At 42.9% G+C, this 25,815-nt stretch overlaps 1 long non-coding RNA gene across 2 annotated transcripts in view; it reads right to left on the minus strand.

Moving 5' to 3' along the window:
- LOC120386737 overlaps nucleotides 1-20,978 on the minus strand; it is a 67,669-nt gene extending 46,691 nt beyond the window's left edge. The window contains exons 1-2 of one of the 2 annotated variants that reach the window (XR_005589893.1): nucleotides 20,905-20,978; nucleotides 17,184-17,250 (exon numbers count right to left, since the gene is read on the minus strand). This is a non-coding gene — a long non-coding RNA (uncharacterized LOC120386737). The remainder of the gene's footprint in view (nucleotides 1-17,183; nucleotides 17,251-20,904) is intronic. The other variant, XR_005589894.1, reaches the window with a different exon arrangement.
- Nucleotides 20,979-25,815: the final 4,837 nt, after the last annotated feature.

Genomic DNA, 25,815 nt, shown 5'->3' on the forward strand with positions numbered 1-25,815 from the left:
TGACACAATAATACCCAAATTTGCTCATTCAGACTTTGGGTCTACAAACAGTCTCACACATAGGAGGTGCCCTAGTCATTTTGCCAGCCAGCCCAGAAAACATTTTTGGTGCCCCTGCCCCTACATCCTGAGGCGAGCTGAAAAAGAAGTATAAAACAGACAATCAGCAGTGGAGCAAGCACAGCCAGCTAATCAAAGAGGGGGGGAAAATGAATGGGGCACACAGTAATCTAGCACCCCCTAATGGAACTTGGCAGCCAGGACAAATGCTCTGCTCACCCGCCCCTAGTACCAGCCTCGCTCACATGTTTAACTTTATGCATGCAAGTACTCTTACTGAAGTCAAGAGATTATTCACATCCTTAAAGTTATGTGTCTGCTTAACGGCATTGCTTGATCAGGGCCACCTACCTAATTGTTATGACTTTCAGCTCCTCCACTAACATTTATGCAAACCAAAATCATTTTCCAAGATGCTTGTGAGGGGGGAAAAACAGTAGCATTAAAAAAAAGTACAAACAGGATAACTGAATTGGGAACTGAATTTAGTGAATATGTTCCTGAAAACATTTACCTAGCTCCAAAACCAACTGTGCAAATAGCTACTTCCACTGGAAAATGTCGTGTAGAAACTCCATCTCTATTAGTTCTTTAAGATCAGACATTTTATTTCAGAGAAGAAAGCAGCTGTGTTAGGACTATTACTCATACTTGAGTATATTTTTCCTCAAACACTACTATAGGCAATGGAATAACTTCTAAATGATATATTCTTCAGTTACACACTCTCTCTCCAGCTGGCAATTCATACACATCTGCTTGACAAAAGTACTTTAATTTCCACCAATCTCAAGAACATTGGTGTAAAACCTACAAACATACCTGTAACCTCTCTATCCTCACAACCCCGTTAAGAAACTACTATGAAGTTTTATATAGACATTATGTCACTCCGAATAGGTCTGGTAACTCCAGCATGAGATTTTTATGGAGAAGGTACAACAGAGTTATTTGAACTTGTAGCTACATGTGGTTGTCTTCTTGTTAAATTCTTTTGGAATAAGTCTCTCCCCACTGTTCCATTATGTTTGCCAATATAGTATAGATGTCCCCAGACTTGCTTAATGACAGGCCAAACTGGATAAAATTTCCACTTCTCCTTGCTGAAGCCTAGATTGTCACTGCAGCAAAACGAATGATCCTGCATGCTTTAACAATAGACAAGTTGTTTTCAAAAGTTTGGGGAGGTCCTCCTCAGAAAGGCCACCCACACCCTACATCTGGCTAAACAGTGACCAGCATATAGAGACAAATATAATCTTTGATTTTATATTTTAACCACAGGCCAACTTCCTTCTTTACCTGACTGAATGAGTCATTGATTGTCTGTGATGTTATATATAACTCAGCAGTGTGTTCAACAAATAGACAAGCAGGTAAGTCTGAGATGTGAATGGAAAATGTTGACAGAGTTGCATTCTCTATTGTGTCACCTGATAAAATGTGTGCAACAAGACTAGCAACAAGTTATGTACACTGAGTATTCATATATTATTTGTGCCTTGAATGTTTCATCAAATGTTTCTTCAAATGTTTTATTTGATGTTGATGCATCAGATGTTGTACAACAAAGATCAGTGTCATGCCTGTGTGTGTCCTATTCTGTTTATTAGTACATCTGTATCCCTGTGCACACACAGAACCTCATGGTTCTTTACTCCAGTCATGGCTCATTTATGATTAAATTTGTTTTCCCATACCAAGGTTCTGATATATTTGTGTCTCCTGACATGAAGGTCACTGTTGTTCTTCCTCATCCCAGGCTATCTGATTTTTATGCCTGACACTTTCTTCAATCAACAGAAGTTGGCCTTTAGATTTTGACAGTTGCTGCCTCACTCTTGTCTGAACTGTCTGCAATGGCTGAAGATACTTCATTGCAGCAAGTGGAAATCAAAATATAGTCTTCAAAATTATGAAAGATTGATTAAGTGTGGTCAGGGCCCCAAAGGGGTAGGCACAGTACATACACTTAGTGAGAGGCAGCCCTGCCCCAAAGAGCTACCAGTACATAAGAATGGCCATACTGGGTCAGACCAATGGTCTATCTAGCCCAGCATCATCTCTTCTGACAGTGGCCAATGCCAGATGTTTCAGAGGGAATTAACAGAACAGGGCAATCATTGAGTGATCCATCCACTGTCATCCGTTACCTGCTCCTGACAGTCAAAGGCTTAGGGACACCTACAGCATGGGATTGCATCCCTGACGTCTTGGCTAATAGCTACTGATTGACCTATCCTCGATGAACTCTAATTTCAACCCAGTTACACTTTTGGCCTACACAACATCCCTGGGCAAGTAGCTCCACTGTGCACTGTGTGAAATACGGGCTACAAAATATATAGGAATGACAGAGCAGGTGGCTCTGGTGGGGGAATGGCACTATACGTGAAAGAAAGCATAGAGTCAAATATAGTAAAAACCTTAAAGGACTTAAACTGACCATATAATCTCTATATATTGAAATTCCATGGTTGAATAATAAGAATATAGCAGTATGAATATATTACCCACTACTTGACCAGGTTGTGACAGTGATTGTGAAATGCTCAGGGAGATTAGGGAGGCTACAAAAACAGAAAACCCAATACTGATGGGGGATTTCATCTATCTATCTATCAGGTCTGGCACCTCAGGATGATGGAATGTAAAATTTATGAAAAGCACTAATGACTGGTTCTTGAAGCAGCTAGTTCTGGAACCCACAATGGGAGAGACAATTCTTGATTTAATCCTATGTGGTGCACAGGATCTGGTCCAAGAGTGGAATATAGATGAACTGCTCAGTAAAAGTGACCATGACGTAATTAAATTTAATATCATTGTATGGGAGAAGATACCAAAGAAACCCACAAGAGGAGCATTTAACTTCATAAAGGGGAACCACATAAAAATGAGGAAGCTAGGTAAATGGGTTTTAAAAGGAACAGTCAGAAAAGTGAAATGCCTACAAGATGCATAGAAACTTTTTATATATACACCATAAGTGGCTCAAAATAAATGTACCTCCTCCCCCACAAAAAAAAACCAACCCACAATGCTGAAGAAAAAAATAAAAGTAGAAACTCTGGCAAGTCAAGTGTAAAAGTATAATTAGGCAGGTCAAAAAAGAATTTGAAGACCAACTAGCAAGACACAAACTAGCAATACAAGTTTTTAAATACATCAGAAGCGGGAAGCCTTCCCAACAATTTGTGGGGCCACTGGACAATGGAAATGTTAAAGGAGCACTCAAGGAAGACAAGACCATTGTGGAGAAGCTAAATGAATTGTTTGCATTGGTCTTCACTGCAGAGGATGTGAGGGAGATTCTGACCTGGAGCCATTCTTTTTAGGTGACCAGTCTGAGGAACTGTTGCAGGTTAAGGTACAAGAGAGACAAGATATGTGAAGTTCTTCAGATCTGTGTAAGCTCAAAAGTTTGCCTCTATCATCAAACAGAAAATGGTCCAATAAAAGTTATTACCTCACCCACCTCATCTCTCTTATATTCTGGGACCAACATGGCTACAGCAATCCTGCATGCATACCAGATTCAGGCGTCAATAGAGGTAGGTTTGGAACAAATTGATGAATTAAATTAAATCATAATAAGTCACCAGGACCAGATTATATTCACCCAAAAGTTCTGGAGGAACTCAAATATGAAATTGCAGAACTACTAATTGTGGTGTGTAACCTATAGATTAAATTGGTCTCTGTACCAGATGACTGATGGATAGCTAATGAAGTGCCAATTTTTAAAAAAAAAAAGACTCCAGAGGCTCCTGTCAATTAGAGGCTGATTGGTTGAAACTATAGTAAAGAACAGAATTGTCAGACACATAGATAAACACAATATTTTTGGAGAAGAATCAACATGGCTTTTGTAAAGGGAAATTATGCCTTACCAATCCATTAGAATTCTTTGAGGGTGTCAACAAACATGGACAAAAGTGATCCAGAGGATACAGCAAACCTAAACTTTCAGAAAGCATTTGACAAGGTTCCTCATCAAAGGCTCTTAAGCAAATTTAGCAGTCATGGAATGAGAGAGAACGTCCCCTCATGAATCAGTAACTGGTTAAAACACAGGAAACAAAGGGTAGGAATAAATGGTCAATTTTCACACTGGAGAGAGAAAAATAATGGTATCCTCTAAAGATCTGTCTTGGACCTCTGCTCTTCAATATAATTCATAAATTATCTGGAAAATGGGGTAAACAGTGAGGTGGCAAAGTTTGCAGATGATACAAAATTACTCAAGACAGTTAAGTACAGATGCTCCCTGGGTTATGCAAACCCGACTTACAGAAAAAGTTCTGTAAGCTTTTTTTTTGCATAATTGTCAGAGATACGTTCCCGACTTATGCAAAATTCACCTTACACAAGGCATTCTGGAATGGAAAGCTTGCTTAAGTCAGGGAGCTTCTGTACAAAGTAGGCTGTGAAGAGTAACAGAGGGATCTCATAAAACTGGGAGAGTGAGAAAGAAAATGGCAGATTAATAGAGGTCTATACAATCATGAGTGGTGGGGAGAAAGTTAGTAAGGATGTGTTATTTACCCTTTCATATAACAAGACCCTGGTATCACCCAGTGAAATTAATATGCAGCAGGTTTAAAAACAAAATAAGTGCTTCTTCATACAACACACAATGAACCTGCAGAACTCATTGCTAGGAGTTGTTGTGAAGGTCAAAATTACTATTATATATTATATTATATATGGAGATATACCTATGTCAGAACTGGAAGGGACCCCAAAAGGTCATTGAGTCTAGCCCCCTGCCTTCACTAGCAGGACCAAGTACTGATTTTTGCCCCAGATCCCTAAGTGGACCCCTCAAGGATTAGACTCACAAAGCTGGGTTTAGCAGGCCAATGCTCAAACCACTGAGCTATCCCTCCCCACTGGGTTTGAATAGAATTAGAAAAGTTCATGGAGGAAATAGACTGACAACATCCACTGCTGGGAAGCTGGTGATTGTATCACAATTTAAGATTAGAGAAGAAAATGGCAGATGAAGATTTGACTCAATATTCATCAAATGATGGAGGAAGGAGGAGATACTGATGATGACAATGATGACAAAAATAGAGCCGAAGCAGTTGAAGCTGATAAAGGGGGAAAAAGATAAAGAAAAGCACGATGCTTGAAGAGTTGACCTGCTGCCAACCTAGGAACTTCATTTCATTGTGTTTTGCATTTTTTTTCTGAAAAATAACTCAGTTAAGTAACTGAGAGACAAGGTGGGTGAAGTAATACCTTTTATTACACTTTGGCAGAGAACTGTAGGGGAAGCCCTAATCAGCTCTTGCCACTCCAGCCCCAATCAGGGGGAATGGGTTGGGGATGGGCCACTAGCTAGGACTGGCCTGGAAACTGGGCAATGTTAGGATGATGTTATCAGATTCTTTCAGCATTTCTGCAGCTTTTTGATTGCAGACTGTACTTCTGATATCTCTACTGGACTGTTGTTAATGTCACGTTGATCAGATGTGTGTTTCATTGAAATGGGTTGCTGAATTGGAGCTCAGACCATGGAGGACTTCTCTGAAATGCTCTTCCCATCTATTTTTCTGTTCTACCTCAATTGTAAACATTTTTCCATATTGGCCAATTTCCTATTTTGAAATTTCCGCACAGGGTTTTAGTTACTTGGTGAATGGCTCTGTGGTGTCCAGTCAGTGGCAGCTTCAGCTGCTAGGTTCTCAACATCTCTGCTTATTTTTCCTTGGGTTGTTTTTGACTACTTTGTCTGCTTTTTTGTACTCCTCCTTTGCTTTTACCAGTAATTCACTGGTCTTAGCTTTCAGGAGTTTTCCTTTCAGTGTTTCCCCCCTCCCCTCCCCAATGAGATGCTATATCTCTTGGCTTATCCAATTCTTTCTCTATCAATGTTGATATCCAACCTTGACTGCTTTAGTCTGAATCACTTAGTATCTGAACATTGCCCATTTGATTTCAGGTTCAGTCTCTCTCATCTTCCTCTGCCTCTGGTAGCGCCTTGGAGCTGTTCTTTAGTTCCAGTTGGAATTTCTCACAGTACTTTTATGTTTGGGTTTTGTACTGTTTATTTTCTTTACCCCACTTTCTGTTTAAAGTTGATCTCTCAATTTTAATTTTAGCTTAACAATGCAAAGATTGTGGTTACTGCTGATATCTGCTGCTCGATACAGGTCCAAGACACATGGGCGTATCTCAAGCTAATGCACATGTGGTCTGATTTCTCATCTTACCACATGGTGAATTCCATGTTTTTGTGTATATCTTTGTGAGGGATCAGGGTATTTGCAAGAACTCGGCTGGAGTTCAATAAGTCTGTCACCATTTTAGTTGATGATTCCCAGCCGATGCTACCCCATTGCTCTTTCCATTCCTTGTTTTTCACATACTACTTTAGCATTTAAGTCACCCATCTCGAGGAGTAAGTCATGTTTCAGTATTTTGTCAATCACATTTTGGAGGCAATCATAGAACTAATCTTTATCCTCGTCGCTATGTTCCTCTGTTGGAGCACAGAACTGTGTGATTGACATCTTTAGGAATCTGGCGTGTACAATGCGTTGGTTGATAGGTTCCCAACTGATGAATGATGTTTCCGCAAAATCTGTCATAATGAGCGCTACTCCCTCTGCATGTTTGTTGTCACTACGGCCTGAATAAATGAGATGTTTCTTCTCTTCCTTCAAGCACTTATCCACACCTGTCAATCTGCTCTCACCGATGCCCAGAATTTTGAGTCTATAGCTGTCCATCTCCTCCATCATCTGAGATTTTTGCTCTTTGAAACATTGTTCTCACATTCCAATAAATAACTTTAAAGTGTTTTCTTGTTTCCAGCATCAAACTTTTTGGGATCTTGGCTTCCAGTGACTGGCTTTGACCCAGATGCCTTCATGTAGCATGAGGGGTTGGCACTGTTCAAAAGGAATATTTTCCTGTAAGTGTATGGGCGGGTGGGAAAGGATCTCCAATATGTTTCATTCATCTATATTTCTCTTCTGCTCTTTGGATAGATATCAGGGTCCTGAACAGCGGCGGCTGAAGAATTTTCATTATGGATCATTTCTGTAACTTCTTTTTCTCTTTGCATGTGGTCTTTGGACAGATCATTATTTTCTCAAATGGTTTATAATTTCTGTCAAAACTCTTGGCTTGCATCTTGTTCACCAGAAGTTCACTGCAAATATTTGAAGCTGGAAATTCAAGCTGCTATGACATAGGTCCACATGATGTATTTCTGCTCTCTAACTGGATGAGCAGAACTCTGAGATCAGGTTTCCAATGCAGACACTCATGATCACCAATTCAAAATTCACTTGCTGCAGACTTATTTATTTACAGCTGACTGTTTTGGCAAATGTTCTTGTAACATTTTGAGGAGTCACCAGATGGCATTAAAACATTGTGTGGTGCCAAAAGTCATTACATTTCTTGCCAGCAAACTCATTACTTGGCAGTATCAGCTCTCTCCTTATTGACTGCAACCTGGGCTGCTCTTCCCTCTGTGTTTCACTGCGTTACAGACAACTGCACATGCTCACTGAATCTCAGAGCAGCAGGGAGAGCTTAAAGAGACAAACACATGAGCCTGAGCCATTAAACTGATTACAGTGTTATTATCACAACTTTAATAGAAAGGTTAGCGTCCTTTACTGGAGACTTAAGTGTGACAAAAACAATCCCATTGTGCCTGCTTGCTACCTCTGTTCTGTTACTATGCAAATACTCTTTTCTAGTTTCATAGAGTTTAAGACCATAAGGAGTCATTTAGACTGACCTATTATAGATCTTATAGATGTTAAATTTCATCCAGTTACGCCAGCATTGAGCACAGTAACTTGTTGACACCAGCGCAAAGCTCTTACTTTCCCTCTCAGCTCCACTGTGCTACAGAAATCTGCCGATGCTGAGTGCTCTAGATATCCAGTCTTAATATAGTAGTTCATTTATGAATCCTTAATAGATTTCCAATAATTTTAACTAACGCTTCACAGCTCATAGAGGGTGGGAAATTTTCTTGACTGTGAACATTAACAAAATATGACAAAATTTTCCTCAGAATAAAACATTGTCCACATACAAATTTACATGGGTTCAGTGAAACCTGTGCAAAACCCTAGCATGGACACTCTAATTTCTGATTAGGAGTGGATTAATTTGATTTAGCTTAAACCTATGAGATAAATTAAGACAAAATACACTTTTAAAATCTCAGATAAGAGAGTCCACACAACTTTTTCAACTACATCAGTTTAAAAATCATACCTTAAGTTATATTGGTCCAACTCTGCATGGCAACATGGCCCTAGGCTCTTATTCATTTTCAGTTCTCCAGGAGAGAATTTAACTCTATTAAATATCAAATATATTTGCACAGCTCTAATCCTGAGGAATGTATACAGGCAAATGGGCCAGAATAGCAGTAGCAGAGACTTAATATATTGGCTTAGTCTGGGATAACACATATGGCAATACATTTGTTCATATATCCTATAATTATTTTTAAAATAGTGGTCCACAGAGTCACAGCCAACACAACGACTTAAGAAAGGAGAATGTGCTATTCACCACATATAATACAACACACAGAGTTGGCTGATAAACAAGAACATTTTTCGAGAAGATTTTTGCAAAAGAAATACATCTCTTTTTTTAAAATAATTGGATTTCCCCCCTCCCCGCACCAGCTTTATTCTGAAACACTAATCCCAGTTTTAGGCATGTGGCCAGCTGAGTCTTCCATTTTTCTTCTCTACCATTTATTTTGTTGATTCATCTTCCAATTCTCCCCCATCTCTTTGGTAAGTCGTGCCCACCAATCACGTCCTGACTGACACCTGAATTGTAAGCTCCCCTGGGCAAGGCCCCCTTTATTATCTGTCTGCATTATGCCTAGCATAATGGAGCTATGCTCCTTGACTGGGATTCCTAAATACTGTAATACAAATACATATAAAAATAAATGGTGAAAAATGCATAGCAGTGATTAACCCAAGACTATATTCAACAGCAAAATCCTGCTACTATCACTTATTTCTTGCTGCACTCTAAAGGTCTGTTTTGCCAGTGCCTTGTATAATCTAATTTTCCAGAATCTTAGCTAATTGTTTACACACAGGGCTAGATTTAAGTATAGGCACTACAGGCATGTGTCTAAGGGCCTGGCCTGTGGAGACATATGATGACATCGGAATCAGATCTTTCACCTTAAATGAAAAGCTTTTTGTGAAAATTATGTTTCTAGCCCCCATGGTTATAAAGAAAAGTAATCCCTGACAATTCTTTTTTGGGTATAAAAGCTGCTTGGAGTAGGGTTATGATTTGTAGTTTGTTGGCTGATTTGTTTGTGGGTTTATTTGGAAAGGCTTTTGATTTGAATCTTCAGAAGGGGTTATCCTGTTTGGTATTTGTTTTTCTGAGGGAGAGGCAGGTAGAAGGGGAAGTTAGTGTTGCAAGGGTCATTGTTGAAATGCTGGGTGCTCCATGGGTTGAAGGGAACATTCTCCGACTAAGGGTGTGGTCAGAACCCCTGCCATCCCACAAGAACTGGCTAGCGTCTAGCCGTAGTAGGCAAGTTGTGTTGGGTAGGTGAGTACATACTGCACCAGCCTTTCACCAGCGGGTATAAGCAGAATTTGACAATGCACTCCTGCCTGGGCTGGCTGTTGCCTTCTGCCTGCATCTATCATGTGTAATCATAGTGCCTCAGAGCACCTCCCCTCACCCCTCCTGTTGTTCTCTTTGCAGGTACAAGGCCATAATCTGGCCATACTCAGAGAGCAATTCATCACATCCTGAGTTCCCAAAACACCTTTTGAGCAAAGCAAGGAGGCTACATATTTCTCTCCAGAGAAAATTAACCCTATGATAAATGAAGCTTCACCAATACATGCTTGAGAAAGCATCAAATCATTTAAAGAACTCCCACCATCAACCAGAGTAACCTTGAAATATTTTGGAATATTTGATAAATATTTTACCCCCTAAACTTAATTCTTTTTCTTGTACTTTTTTTTTAATAGAGTTAGGTGCTCATGAAAAAAACAGTACCAATCCCATTCATGGAAGCTGGGCCAGTGCTTGAAAGGCCTCGTCACAAACCATAATGTTCCTACCACCTCAGGTCTCTCTTGAGCAGAGGCTGCCTTTGAAGTCATGCTGCACTGAGTGGTGCTTTTGCAATGTGGAAAATATATCCCCTAGGATGAGCTCAGCTTGCGACCCTCTCTCTCATCTTCTAATTTCTGCTTTCTATTGTAGGTAGATCTGAGGGTTGTTGTGTTGTTCTTGTGGACTTCATTCCATCTGTCTAGGTATTTTTAAGGCCCCAATTATTGTAGCATCATAAATATTCATTAATGTGTCTTCATAATACGCCTGTGTCTGGTAGGGAAGGCTATTATCTTATTTAACAGATAGGGAAACTGAGGCAGAGAGTGATTAAGTGACTTGTCACACAGGGATTTGGTAGAAGTCAGAATAGAACCCTGGTCCCTTGAGTTTAGTCCACAAGAACATTTTTGTCTCATGAGAATCTTTACTCATATGAGTAGTCCTTACTCATGGAAGTAGTCCCACTGAGTAAGGGTTTGTATGACTTGTAGTTACACATTCATTGTCACGTGACTGGGAATGAAATGTATTTAGTCATATGAGAAGAAAGCTAATAAATACTACTTTGCATTTCCTGTGTGTGGCATAGTGCCTAGAGCACTGGGCTAGGATTCAGGAGACCTGGGTGCTAGTCTTTGCTTGGCTGCAGACCAACTTTGGGCAAGCCACTCCACCTCCATGTGCCTCATGTTTTCCGTCTTTAAAATGGGGATAGTGATAGTTAGTGCTTGCTGGTAAAGCACTTTGAGATCTACTAACAAAAAGCCCTATATAAGAGCTAGAAGACATTTTGTTGCTCTTTAAGAGACAGCATTGTGTTCAGCATTGTGCAAAATACAAATACCAGGACAGTCCCTAACCAGGAGAGTTTATATAATAAACTCCTTATCCAAAAAACTCAGAATGCTTTTAAGGAATAATTAAGTCACCCAGCATTCCTGTTAGCTATTAATCCCATTTACAGATGTGAAAACCAAGGCAGATTGACTTGCCCAAGAAAAAAAGGCCAGGAATGCTGATCCTGAGTCCCCCTTTCTAATCATCAAACTCCTTTTCCTTCTGGTAAATAATTTACTTCATGTTTCTTGAACTGAACTAGAAAGCAAGGGCAATTAGTTTAGACTGCTCTAAGGTGATTGGGGGATGAAGAGTAATTCAGACACATTGTCTCCCACCTCTCCTCCAGGTGCATGTAGACTTACAGACAATGCAATTGAAGCTTTGAAAATTAAATGCCTCCATCGTTAACTAAATAGGCAGCGGTAACTGTCTATGTGATGGATATCAAACTCATGCGGCACCTTTCAGAGACTGTTCTAAATGGAGAAGTACCCCATTTTATCAGATCTTTCTCAGACTCTGCTGGATTCACTAGAACCAGTGAAGCAATAAATACATCAAACCATGGAGGTAAACAAAATAATAAAACATCCAATGTGACAACAGAACACCCATGGATATATGAATATTTATGAAGCAATGAGCAGAATTTGATTGAAGCATTCAAATTTGAATACTCCAATCAAAGCATTGTGTGTTCACATGATCAGGCAATTGGGATTACACGGGAGAATGGCAGAGGAATAGTGACATTGCCTCATATTTCTGATTATTTGATTGCTTTTAAATTACCCAGCATTGCTCAAGGCAACAGAGCTCAAGCAGAAAATAAATGTTCTTTTTGTGTGACCTGAGCCTGCCAGTTTCTAGATACAGATTATTGTGAAGGAAGCTTCAAGTGACTCAAAAAAATCTGAAGGGTCAGAATGCAGAAGGTAAAACTTCTTGACGCTAGTGACTATTTTACTTACATGCATCCTCTAGGCTAGGTTATGCCTTAGGCACTGTTATATTCATGGCATACATACAGGGAAGTTAGATCAGAACATAAAATACTCTTGCTGGAAGGCTGCTACCTAACACTATTTTATTTCTTAGAATTCAGAACCCTAACACACAAGAACCCCAATACAGTGAGAGACAAAGCAGACTGCTCCCTAGAATAGAGACACAGTGCATCCCACATTGCTATAGACTGTGTGCCGGCTGACTGCACAAGAACAGATCCCCTAGCCTGAAAGCAGGACCAGAAAACCCCTTACAAATTAAAGTGATAGCTTCTCATTTTAATACAGTTTTCAATACACCACAGGCACAACCCTTAGCCAGGGTAGTGTATAAACAGTACCATTGTAGGAGTGGCTCTAAGGGTAGGGCTACACCTCATTTAGACACACCTGTGCTTGGCCCATGATAGCTGACTTTGGCTCGGAGGGCTTGGGCTGTATGGCTGTTTAATTGTGATGTAGACTTCCAAGCTCAGGTTGGAGCCTGAGCTCTAGGACCCTCCTACCTTGCAAGGTCCTAGATCCTGGGCTCCAGCCCAGGCCCTGAAGTCCACACTGCAATTAAACAGCCCCGCCGCCCGAGCCTTGCAAGCCCAAGTCAGCTGGCACAGGCCAGCCACAGGTTTTTAATTGCAGTGTACATATACCCTAATAGTCCTTCTCTCTCGGAGACACAGTTCTTCCTTTGCTAACCTGATGCCCTGGGGTTGAGAGAGTGAGGGCAGGTCTACACTACAGGGTTACGTAATAATACGAGAATAGTGCAGCTGGAGTCGACATAGCTTAGGTCGACATATTGCCGTGTCTACACCGTGCTGGGTCGACGGGAGAAACTCTCCCATCGACTTACTTTATGCTTCTCCTTCTGGTGGATTCATCACTGCAGCATCAATCCACAGTAAGTGTAGGCATGCCCTGAGTTACTGCAGCCCTTCAAAGAGTCAAGCTTACTTTCTCCCTTTGGCCAGCAATTAGCCAAGGTCCGGGCACTCCTCTCTGACTGGTCCCCTTGCACTTGGTTGAAGCTGCATGCAGCACAAGCCTGAAGATCTGGGTAGGCTGAGCAAAGGGATGGGTTGGGCCCTTTCCCCTGCTTGGTTGAATAAGTATTTGTACAGTGCCTAGCACAATGGGGTCCTGGTCCATAAGTAGGGTTCGAGTGCTATTACAAATTAATAATAATAATTAATGATAAATTCAAGAAAGCTACCTAGCCCTCTATTTATTAGATAGCACTCCTCTTCCTATACAATCAGATGCCACAGTGATGGGCATGCCAGAGACCGGCAGAGAAGAGAAGAGAAGAGAATTTTAGGCTTGATGTTTTCATGATCAGCTATAATGACTGGATTTTTTCATAATTAAATAGATTACGGCCAGAAGGGACCATTAGATCTAGTCTGTCACCCTGTATTTCACAATTCACAGGCCATAGAAGCTCATACAATTACCCATGTACTGAGCCTATAATTTGTTTGGCAAAATAATTCATTTCAGAAAGGCATCCTGTCCTGACCTGATAGAGAATCCACCACTTCCCCAGGCAGTTTGTTCCTTCTTGTTTGAGCGGCCTGGTTTCAAGCCTCTGTTTTCCCTGCAGTCTGCATGACACTTGAATGGAGATTGTTTTATTTTGAAGGGCATGGGTTAGTATTTCACCATGGTTTTGGTTAATCACTGTCTTCACCTCTGCATATCACTTAGAGCAGCGGGAGGCCACCAGACCCCCTACTCTGGTTGAGTACAGTACTTTTAACATTTCAGCAAGCACTTCAAGGAGACTCACAAGGACAAACAAACTAATGCTGAAGATCTGATTGTTAAATACAAGCTCCTTTAGGAATTAAAACTCCTTATTTTCAGTGATTTAACTGGTCACCATATTTAGAGTCAGGAAGGAATATTCCCCCAGGTGAGATTGGCAGAGACCCTGCAGGGTTTTCACCTTCCCCTGCGGCATGGGTCACTTGCAGATTTAAAGTAGTGTAAATGCTGGAGTCTCTGTAATTTGAAGTCTTTAAATCATGATTTGAGGACTTCAGTAACTTAGCCAGAGGTTAGGGGTCTATTACAGGAGTGGGTGGGTGAGGTTCTGTGGCCTGCAATGTGCAGGAGGTCAGACTAGATGACCATGATGGTCCCTTCTGACCTTAGAGTCTATGAGTCAGTGGGCCTGGTGCTAGTGGGTAAGGGGACTCAGCACCTCTCAGCATCTCTTAAGTGGGACTCAGCACTTCACTATATGGGGCCCAAATTGAAAATATTTGCATGTGTGGCTCCCATTGTCACAAATGGTTATCTGTGTAGCATATACGTCATAATCAAAGGGACTGATCCTGCACACAGACTCCTGTTGACTTCATTGTGACTTTTGGGCATACAATACAGTAATTGCAAGACGGAACCAAAATGTTTGGATTCGGACTCTGAGTTACATTCCTATTGCCGGGGAAGAGTTACATCATCATCATGTTCCTATTACGCCTCTGGAATTTAGGGGAGTGACGAAGCTCCTCCACTCTTGTCTGTTTCTGGCAAGTCTTTCAATGGTTCCCCAGCTGTGCCCCTGGTTTTTTAGCTCAGATTCCACAGCTCTTCACCATGTTTTCGGGCAGCCTCATTTTCGCTTGCCATCAGTTGTCCATCTTATTGCTACTCTGGTGATGGAATCAGTTTCTATCCAAAGCAAATGGCCAATCCATCTCCAACGTCTCCTGGCAATGATGGTGCTCAGATCTTCTTGGCTGCACTGTGTCAGTAGATCTTGGTTTGAGATTGTTCTGGGCCAAAAGCTACTGAGGATTTTTCTGAGGCAGGTTGTATGGCATGAAGATCATTTGGACATGTCATACTTTCTCATTCCCCAGCATACTGCATTATAAAGTGGTGTTGAAAGTATACAGCTCTGATAAATCTTGAGTTTGGTTTTGGTGTTGTATTTTGATGATTTCCAGGCTGTATTTAAGCTCCTGAAGGTGTTCCTGGCTTTATTAATTTTGTTCCGGATGTCCTGGCTTGTTCCACCATCCTGGCTGATGGTGCTGCCCAAGTATGTGAATGTTTCTACATTGGTGAGAACATAATCCTCTATCCATACTGATGATGGTGAGGAAATATTAAAGGTCATGATATCTGTTATATTGCAATTGATTTTCAGTCCAATTTGCTGGCTGAATGTGTTGAATCGAGTTGTTTTTTTCTTGTATGTGGTGTTGGGTATGTGATAGGAGAGCAACATCATCTGCGAAGTCAAGGTCTTCAAGGGATGAGAAGAGTTTCCATTTAATGCCTCTTGGCATGTCTTCTGTTGTACGCCGCATTACCCAGTCGATGGCAATGTTGAAGAGGATTGCAGACATGACACACCCCTGATGTACTCCTGTTTTGACTTCAGAACCTAGCTCACTGTGAAGAATACTGCATGTAAAGTTGAAATAGAAGCTTTGGATTCTGTTGATTATACGGAAAGGAATTCCATAGGCCCACAGAATGCGCCATAGGCTGGTCCTGTGAATGCTATCAAAAGCCTTCTCAACGTCTATGAAATTTGTGTAAAGTTGCCATTGCCACTCTAAGCATTGTTCTATTATGTTTCATAGAATGATAATCTGGTCTGTGCAGCCACACCCGTTATAGATATAGTGTTAAATTGTGGTTGGTCCCTACATAGTTGTGCCAGGGAAAGGGGGCAGCAGGCAGCCTTCAAGTAACTCCACCACCAACCTGCAAATTGATCAACACACTAGCTGGCATCATGACATGCACTCTACTCTCCAAAAGGGCCAGGGGAGAAAGACATGGAGGAGACAGATTTTCCCCAACCTCTGCATTGACTAGCACAGGTGTCTGGGCTGCAGTGAGGAGCACACAATACTGTCTGAAAGGGTTATGTAGTAAGTAGTGTAGTGATTGCACTGCTGCTCAAAAGCTGCTAGAGGAAATATGCCTCTCTGATGCATGTTGTCTCCTGGAGCAACCCTGACATTCATCCCTGCAACGGATGGTACCTTAATGACAAAAGCTGGCCCATATCTTTTTGAAAAAGATGCATTCTTCTGCTGGACTTGTGTTCCCCACCAAAGAAAGCTCATCAGAAGAGCAGCTCACCTTGTCAGATACAAAGAGCGAGTCTCCCAAATCAGTAAAAAGCAGCTGCTCAACCACAGCTCCCCTCTTATCTCTCTGAAACCCTGATTGTCTCCCTGCAAACACCACCACTACCAGTCTATAAAAGTTAGCATGCCCAGCTTGGAAGGGTGGTGTTACAAAGACAGTGCAGTGTATTTGTATTCATTACTGCTGTCCCTACGTAAAAGTATAAATTGACACAAGTCAGATATTAGGAACGGCAATGTACAAAAACCTGTAGGAGATCACTTCAACCTCCCTGGACACACAATAGCAGATTTAAAGGTAGTCATCCTGCAGCAAAAAAACTTCAGGACCAGACTTCAAAGAGAAACTGCTGAGCTTCAGTTCATCTGCAAATCTGACACCATCAGCTCAGGATTAAACAAAGACTGTGAATGGCTAGCCAACTACAAAAGCAGTTTCTCCTCCCTTGGTGTTCACACCTCAACTGCTAGAAGAGGGCCTCATCCTCCCTTATTGAACTAACCTCATTATCTCCAGCCTGCTTCTTGCTTGCATATTTATACCTGCCTCTGGAAATTTCCACTACATGCATCCGACAAAGTGGGTATTCATCCACGAAAGCTCATGCGCCGATAATTCTGTTAGTCTATAAGGAGCGACAGGACTCTTTGCTGCTTTTACAGTTCTAGACTAACATGGCTACCCCTCTGATACATTACTGCTGTATTCTCCTTTAGGGATGATGACATCGAGCCCAGTATCAAATGAAACATCCAGGTTACAAATTGTTTGCGGGCAAAACCCTTGGGGAAGGGAAGAAAAATCCCTCAGAGATTTGCATGTTTATACCACCAGGGTCCCTTTAGTCAATGTCATTTTAACCGTGGAATTTAAAATTGAAGTGTTGGTACATGATTATAGGTACTGCTTAAAACCTAACCTTTGATTCATCATACTATTTTACATCAAAGCGAACACAATCTTCTGCATGAAAGGGAAAAAAAAACAGAAAAGTTTGGGACTAAATGTTGATAGATAAATGGAGTAAGAGTAAATCGTTTTTGCCAAAGTACTCACTTGATCTTATGAAAATCTTCAAATAATAAAACACTGCTATTCTGGAGGCTCCATAAACATTCTTTATCTAGAAAGAAGGTTAAATTAACACTGAAGTGGCCTCTGAGAAGCTAAGATGAATGTACAGTACCTGCAGGATTAATGCATCTTTTAAAACAACTTACACTCTGAGAAACTATTAGAGCACACTAAAGATTCCATTAAAAACTAAACAGAACAGTAATGTCATATATAGTATAAAGGAAAGTGGGCACTTTGAAGATAAGAGCTCTTGTTGGATAAAAAAAAATCCCCTAGTCCTTTAGAGAATGACAGAGACCCCAAGAAAGCAACAAATACTGTTTCCTCCCCACATATCCCTTCATTAACAGGTTTATTGTCTTCAGAGTGTATAGTAAAGATGGTGGTCAAATAGGAAAACCAAATATATCAATAATAAATGCAAAGGAACTATGTTCATTCAACAGTAGGGCTGTATAGGTCAGTACTCAGAAGTCAGGAAATGCCTATGTTATGGCTGAATTTGCAGCCCAAATGCATTATGATATAAGGTCCAGGTCATCACTGCTGTCACAGTGTTGGAATCAATTACACAAGTGGTAAACTGGCCAAGAGATGGGGAAGAAAGAGTAGGAGTAAGTGATCGATTTTCAATATGGGAAGCGGTCAACAGTGACACTATTCCATCGTAGGAGGAAAATGGTTTGATGCATTGATTAATGATCTGGAAAAGGGGTGAACAGTGAAATGGCAAAATTTCAGGTGGCGCACAGTGATTTAGAGAAGATGAGATGAGCGAAGACAGCAATAAACTTCACAGAGACTTAAAAAGCTAGGTGAATAGTGTGACGGTGCACCCCATAAGGCTTTATGGAAATATGCTTATGAGTGTATATATATATGACATAACTGGAATATGTTTTATGCTACATATGCCATGTAATATATCTATGTAAAGGTTATGATCTACTGAATCTATTAATCCTATTTGTATGCAGGTACCATTTTTGTATTCAAAATTATGAATACTGGCTTGATTTTAACTAGCCTTGTAGAGCATTTGGTCAGCTTCTTGAGAAAAGTGCAAATTAAGTGCCCAATCAAAAACCACTTAAACCAACAATGAACTTGAAGTCCACATCTGAGTTTTCACAGAAATGTGGCTTGGCTGGTAAAAACTGAGTCGTGCATGGACATGTGGCTTGCCCATGTGACTCCAAAACTCCATCTTGGAGCTGAACTTTGCATAGGAGTGAGGAGTGGGGGTCTCCACCCACAAAAGAAAGTCTATTTAAACCCCTGGGAGACCCCTCCATTTTGTCTTCAGCTGGCTAAAGAGATAGCCTCTCCAACCCCAAGGATACCTGAAAGAAACTGGAACAAAAGGACAGTAATTACATGGGGTGTGAGTGATTGCTGGATCCAGACTAGCAGGAGACTAGTCTGTAAAAGGAAGCTTACTGAAACTGGTGGGATTTTATTTGTATTCAGTTTCTTAGACATACACTTGCATTGTTCTATTTTATTTTACTTGGTAATTCACTTTGTTCTGTCTGTTACTACTTGGAACCACTTAAATCCTACTTTCTCTATTTAATAAAATCATTTTTTACTTATTAATTAACCAAGTGTATGTATTAATACCTGGGGAGGGGGGGAACAGATGTTTCTCTATCAGTGTTATAGAGGGCAAACAATTTATGAATTTATCCTGTATAAGCTTTATACAGGATAAAAGATTTATTTGGGGTTTGGACCCCATTGGGAGTTGGACATCTGAATGTTAAAGACAAGAACACTTCTGTTAGCTGCTTTCAGTCAAGCCTACAGCTGTTAGGGGACGTGGTTCAGACCCTGGGTCTGGGTTTGTAGCAGGCTCTGGCTCTAACCAGGAAGGGCACTGAAGTCCCAAGCTGCCAGGGCAGGGAAAGCAGGGGAAGAAGTAGTTTTGGCACATCAGTTGGCAGCCCCAAGGGGGTTTCTGTGATCCAATCCATCACAAATAGGCAGCTTGATTGCAGATGACACCGAGTGTTGGAAAATGCAAGGTAATGGATGGAGTAATTTGAACTACTCAAGTATTGGAGGGGTAGCCATGTTAGTCTGATCTGTAAAAAGCGACAAAGAGTCCTGTGGCACCTTATAGACTAACAAACGTATTGGAGCATGAGCTTTCGTGGGTGAATACCCACTTCATCATGACACTTATGCTCCAATACATCTGTTAGTCCATAAGGTGCCACAGGACTCTTTGTTGCTTTGAACTATTCAGATTCACTGGTGGCTTCCAACTTTATAGAGACCAGGCAGGAGTGTGTTATAGCTCAATTAAAACCTCTGCTCAATGTGGTTCAAAGCCCAAAGGAAGTGGTAGGATACCTATAGAAAATGACACTGATAATGTAATAACAGTGTTTAAATAGGTTGATCCTCACTTCAGATGTGTGAGATTCTGGTCACCATTTTAAAAAAAGGTGAGAGCAGAAATACAAAGCTTCCACAGACAGATGATGCAAAAGATTAATGGAAAGGCTTCCATTAGAAGAGAAAGTAAAAAGTTTGGGGTGATTCAGTTTGGCTAGTAGGTGAATATGATTCAGGTATCCAGAAAAGAAGATGCAGAGAAGTTAAATTGGGCCACTTCTATTTACTCTTTGTCATAATATAGGAACCAGAGTACTACATTCAGTGAAACTGAAACACCACACATTTAAAACTAATACTTTTTATACACAACATATAATTAACCTGTGCCACAAGACATTGATGCCAAGAACAAAGGAGGATTCATAGAATGATCAGAAAGTTACAAGTAGGATAACCAGACAGCCCGATATTATCGGGACTGTCCCGATATTCGGGGCTTTATCTTATATATGCAACTATCTCTCTTCCCCACCCACTCACACTTGCTATCTGGCCACCCTAGCTATATGGAAACTGACAACATCCAGAGTTCCACTACCTAGAATAAAAATGTTTGAGAATATAACCCTCACTGACCAGACACATGAAGGAACTTCACTTATGGGATGGTTATTCTATAATTGTCCATAATGGAGTTTCTTGCACCTTCACCTGGCTCCTGTCAGAGATAAGATATTGGACTAGATGCAGGATGGATCTGATCCAATGTGGCAACTGCTATGAATATGCCTGGTAGCCTAGTTACACGATCACATACTCTTTCTCCAGTAATACAATCTAATGAGCCAAACACTCTGGTCCTCTACAACCACTTTTTGCCGCATAAGCTATTTTGTGCCAGGGCCAGGCATCCCCGAACCATGATCCATAAATGACGTCCTCTGCTCCTCCTAGCCATCCCACTTCACTTCATTCAACTTTGGGCCCATATAATATAATTCTACACCCTTTGTTACATACGTATGGCAACTTGCATCCCCCCCCATTCTTCTGTGCTTACGTGAGTTTCATTGTCATGATGGTCCAGTGTATCAGTACTGACTCAGACATTTTATTTGATACATTGTCTCCTCACTAAGGAATGTTTCAATAATTTTATCAGTACCCATGTACTACACATTAAATAGGAGTGTATTCCCCTCAGAGATAACTATATCTCTAAACAGGAATCTGTGACTGTAGTGTTTCACCAGAGAGCTGTGCCTACACATTTGTATCAACAGCGCATATTGTGCATGGCAGATCCCTGCAGGGGTACTTTCAGAAATAAAGAGGGCAAAGAAGAGTTACTTACCCATAACTTGAGTTCTCTGAGGAGATTATCAGTACAAATCCATGCCTCCAGCCCCATTTCCTTGGAGCCTAACAAGATGGAAGGAACTGAGGGTGTATGGGAAGCCACAGCACTTATATACCCTAATTTGGACTGCTCCATCTCTCAGGGTAGGGGTGTAGAGAGCCTCTGTGGTTCAAGATTGTCAGAAGGTTCTGGCTTCTGTAGCTTCTACAGGTGTGTCCCAAGGCTGGGGACTTGTTCTGGTAACAGTGAAAGGAGAAATTAAATACTCTTGATGAGTTAAATTCTCCCCTGCGCTGAGGGTCACCACATGGTCTGTGTATGGCCCCCCCAGTGAGTGTGTTATAGACCCACTACTGTGTGGGACCCAAAGTGGCTATGAGTCTGTTACAGCACCCCTTAGAAAAGTCTTGGCTCTTCAGCTCATGCAGTAGCTACTTCTGCTTTTAGCTCTGCAGGTCTCTGGTTCAATCCCCAGTGTGTGGGCCAAGATGGCAACTATCACGTATGCACAATTTAAGTCTCACTTAAATCCAATCTTGATGACTTAAATGACATCTAGACCTTGTCCTGGCTCTGATGCATAGGAGGAAATCTCACTAAAATCAAAATCACTGCAACTATAAATACCAGATTCCATTCTGATATTTTCAAGAGAAGTACTCTAAAAAGGTTCACTTTGTTATAGCATGTTGCAATGGACTTATAGTAAGAAATACAAAACAACCTCTTCTACAAAGATCCTTTTTTTTTTTAACAAAACAGAAACCACTCTAACAAATGGGAACGGCTAGTTCCTTATTTCAGATTATAAGGCAGATAGGCAGCATTGCAGGACAAACAAAAATATGGTTTGTAGTTTTGACAGCCTACACCATTACCTTTTACACTGCTAAATAAATCACACATTTATGCTTGCAAACTATGTGAGAGCCAAGTTTCCGTGTTCTGTATTCCTCTGACAGCCCATAATGAATGTTTTGTCATGGTGATCAACACATTTTATTACAGCTCTTACACTTAAAATTCCATCTGTTTCACAAACACAACATGAACATGAGAAAGCATTCATTAATCTTAAATGCAATAAGGAAAAAAAACCCAGAAGATTTCACAACACAGGATTCCCTGCAAGTATTTTGGTCTTACACTATTGTGACACTATGTACCTCAAAGTAGCACCTTGGAACCCCTATATTCACCACTTCATATGATTATGAGATGTTTTGTACAAATTATACCTTCTGAGGTATCATTTTAAAAGTCTGAATCTGTTGAACATTAATATCTTATTGAAGTCTATGTACTAGCATTGTATGTGAGCCTATGAAGTATTACTATATTTGTTACTGAAATATGTTGTGAGGTTGGGAAACACCAACAAAGGAGCAGCCATCACTGGCCAGACAGGCAATAATGGCTCAAGAAGAATCCACTATCCCAGAGACTTCTCAGAGAAGACACGTAAACAATGAGGAGGCCTAACACACAGCACAACAAGGATCTTTCTAGCAGCTGGAAGAAAGTATAAAAGAGGGGCAGTGACATCATCACTTGGCCTCTCCTCCCCACCCTCAATCTGAACACCCGAAAGATCCTTTGGACAACAAAGACTTTGAAGTTGGGAGATTGGCCCCAGGCTGGAAAGGAGTTCAGTCTGAGGATTGAAAACTGTAAGCTGCCTGGAACATTCAGCGGGGGTGAGAGATTGATTCAAATCTTCCTTAGTCTGTTAAAATTAAAATTTAGACTTTGTTTCTATTTTTATTTCTAAGGTAGCCAAATTTGAACTCTATGCCTGCTACTTATAATCATTTAAAATCTATCTTTCTGTAATTAAAAAAAATCTCTTTTATATTTTACCTAAAACACTGCATTTTTGGTGGAAGTGCTCAGGGAATCTCAGGTCAGGTTAACAAAGGTTTATGTATGTCCATTTTCCTATGGAGAAATGGTGAACTTATTAATGAGCTTGTACTGTCTAAGGGAACCTTGAGCAGTGTAACACGGTATATTTCTGGGGTGGAAGTCTGGGAGCTGGGGTGATCTACTGGTGCCTCTCTCTGTGTGATTTATGAGTGGCTCAGGGAGTATTCATGCAATTTAGCTGGGTGCATGGCTCCACATGTTGATAGATGAATGATCATAACCTCTGGAGGGGTTTTGTTGGTTGTCACTGGTATAGCTTTGTGAGAGACAACCTGGGCGAGAGAGTTAAGGAGGCACAGTGGTCTGACAGTTCCAAGTTGTACCCCGGGGACACTGTCACAAGTATACAACAGACAAGTGCAATGTTTTCTGTTGGTTCTGATTCTGAATGCTGTATCCCAGTACTCTGTGGCTGTATTCTGTTCTATAGAAGTTCTATAGAAGTTTTACTCTGCATTCATCATCATATTACACATATCTTGTCTGTATGATTAACAAGTACACAGTCCATGGAAAAAAAGATGCAACTCAATATTAGGGACAACCCCACCAAACTGGTTCCCTCTATGAAAAGCAAGTAATAAAGACACTTAAAAATGTCTGTCAACTTTTTCTCCATATACACCTTGTGATAGACCAGACCAGTTGGGAACAGCAGAGTAGTCCTATTAGTATCCAGGAAGTGGGCGGGCGAAGCCCGCCCACTACTAAAGGACCTCCCCCCAGCCTAAGGAGAGGATCCACAGGTCCGGGACACTAAGTAAGTACGTGGGACAACTAATGAAAAAAAACAGGAGCGGGAGTGAGGTCACAGGGCTAAACGAAGGGAACCAGATGGGGACACCGAGCAGAGAACCCCGGACAACGCCCACTGCTCCTCGAAGGCGTCAAGGGAGCCAGTGGACGCCGCCCAGAGGAACTCCGCCCGGATGCGTGAACGGACGGAGGAGCGGAAATAGGCCCCACAGTCGCAGGAAATCCCATCGGCCAACCTCCTCTCCCTGGTTTTATAGATGGCCAGTTTGGCCAGGACTAAGAGGAGGTTGACAAGGAGATCCCGCGACTTCGTGGGGCCACGGATAGGGAGTGCATAGACAAACAGGTGAGGGGAAAAGTGCAACCAAAAACGCAATAGGAGATCCAAGAGGAGCCGGAACAGGGGCTGCAACCTGGCGCACTCTAAATAAACATGCGCCAGGGTCTCCTTCACGCTGCAAAAGGGGCAGGTGTTGGGGACAGGGGTAAACCGCGCCAAGTACATGCCCGTGCTCACGGCCCCGTGAAGGAGCCGCCAACTGACATCCCCGGCGGGCCTCGGGACTAGGGCAGAATACAGGCTGGCCCACCGGGGCTCCTCACCCTCGAGAGGTGGCAGGAGGTCCCGCCATTTCGTATCGGGGCGGGACGCGAGGGTGAGGTAGTGAAGCGTGTGGAGCACGAGCGTGTACAGATGTTTCCTTGGCGCGGTCTGGAACAAAACTGGCTGCAGATCGGGCAGCCAGCTGGCAGTGAAAGGGCGAGGGGGGTGAGTGGGGCCACGGGGCAGGGGCCCGATAAAAAGATCCACAGGGCCCGGGGTGGAAGGTGGGCGGGGCGTGCCCTCCCGCAGGACCCGGTCGAGGTAAACCCGAGCAGCGGGCAGTAAAGCGGCCTTCACCTCCTGAAGTACGCGCCGGGGTGTACGAAGGCTGGAGAGCCCCATGCGCTGAGCGAGCGTCAGGGGATCCAGCCAGTCTCCCCGGTCGTAGTCCAGGAGGTCTCCGACCCTGGTGACTCCTGCCAAGACCAGCCTCTGGCGCACCGCGGGGGACTCCGCCACCTGCACACGGAGCTGGGGGTTGTGTAGCAGGGGCTCCGCGAGGAGATCGACCCCCACGGTGGCCGCCACGGACCTGGTCGTTGAAAAGAGCTTCCAGGTCCGGAGGAGGTCTTGGTAGAAGACCGGCAGCCCAGAGAGGTCTCGCGGAAGACCTCTCGGATGGAGAGAAAAGAGCTGCCGGTCGTATCGGAGCCCTCGGAAGCGGCGGAGGAAGGTGTGTGCCAATACGCTCCACGCCGGACTACCCACACTGTATAGGAGCCTCTGCAGGGCCTGGAGGCGGAAGACGTGAACCTGAGTGCGCAGGCACTTCAGGCCCTGCCCCCCCTCCTCCAGGGGCAGGTGGAGGACCCCTGCAGAGACCCAGTGCGTTCCTGGCCAGAAGAACTCCAGAACCGCCGTCCGGAGGTTGGCCAGGAAATCCGGGGCCGGGACCAGGGTGTTGAGCCGGTACCAGAGCATGGACAGGACTAATTGATTCAGCACCAGCGCCCTCCCCCGAAGAGAGAGGCACCGGAGTAGTCCTGTCCATTTCGGGCGCGCCCTCCCCCCGCCCTCTAAACCATGCCAGTTCTCCGGTGGAGACGGATGCGTAGCAGAAAGGTAAACGCCGAGATAGAGCAGCGGACCCGCGCTCCACCGGATGGCCTGAAGCGCGGGTGGGAGGGAGCTCGCCTGCCACCCGTCCCCTACTACCAGGCCAGAGCTCTTGACCCAGTTGACCTGGGCGGAGGAGGCCGCCGAATAAATGGCCTGGCAAGCCTCCACCCGCGCCAAGTCGCCCGGGTCCTGGACCACGAGGAGCACATCGTCGGCGTACGCCGACAGGACCAGCCACAGCTCCGGCTCCCGGAGCACCAACCCCGTCAACCTCCAACGGAGGAGACAGAGGAAGGGCTCGATCGCCAGAGCGTACAGCTGACCGAGAGGACACCCCTGCCGTACTCCTCGCCCGAAGCTGACCGGCTCGGTCAGGGTCCAGTTGAGCCTGACCAGACACTCCGCGAAGCGTACAGCACCTGGAAAACCCACAAACTGGGGTCCGAAGCCTAACGCTTGCAGAGTGCCCAGGAGATACCCGTGATCCACCCTGTCGAACGCCTTCTCCTGATCCAGGGACAGGAGGGCGAACGACAGACCATCCCTACACCCTAATTCCA

Source organism: Mauremys reevesii, linkage group 1, assembly GCF_016161935.1.
Source record: "Mauremys reevesii isolate NIE-2019 linkage group 1, ASM1616193v1, whole genome shotgun sequence".
Taxonomy (NCBI): Eukaryota; Metazoa; Chordata; order Testudines; family Geoemydidae; genus Mauremys; species Mauremys reevesii.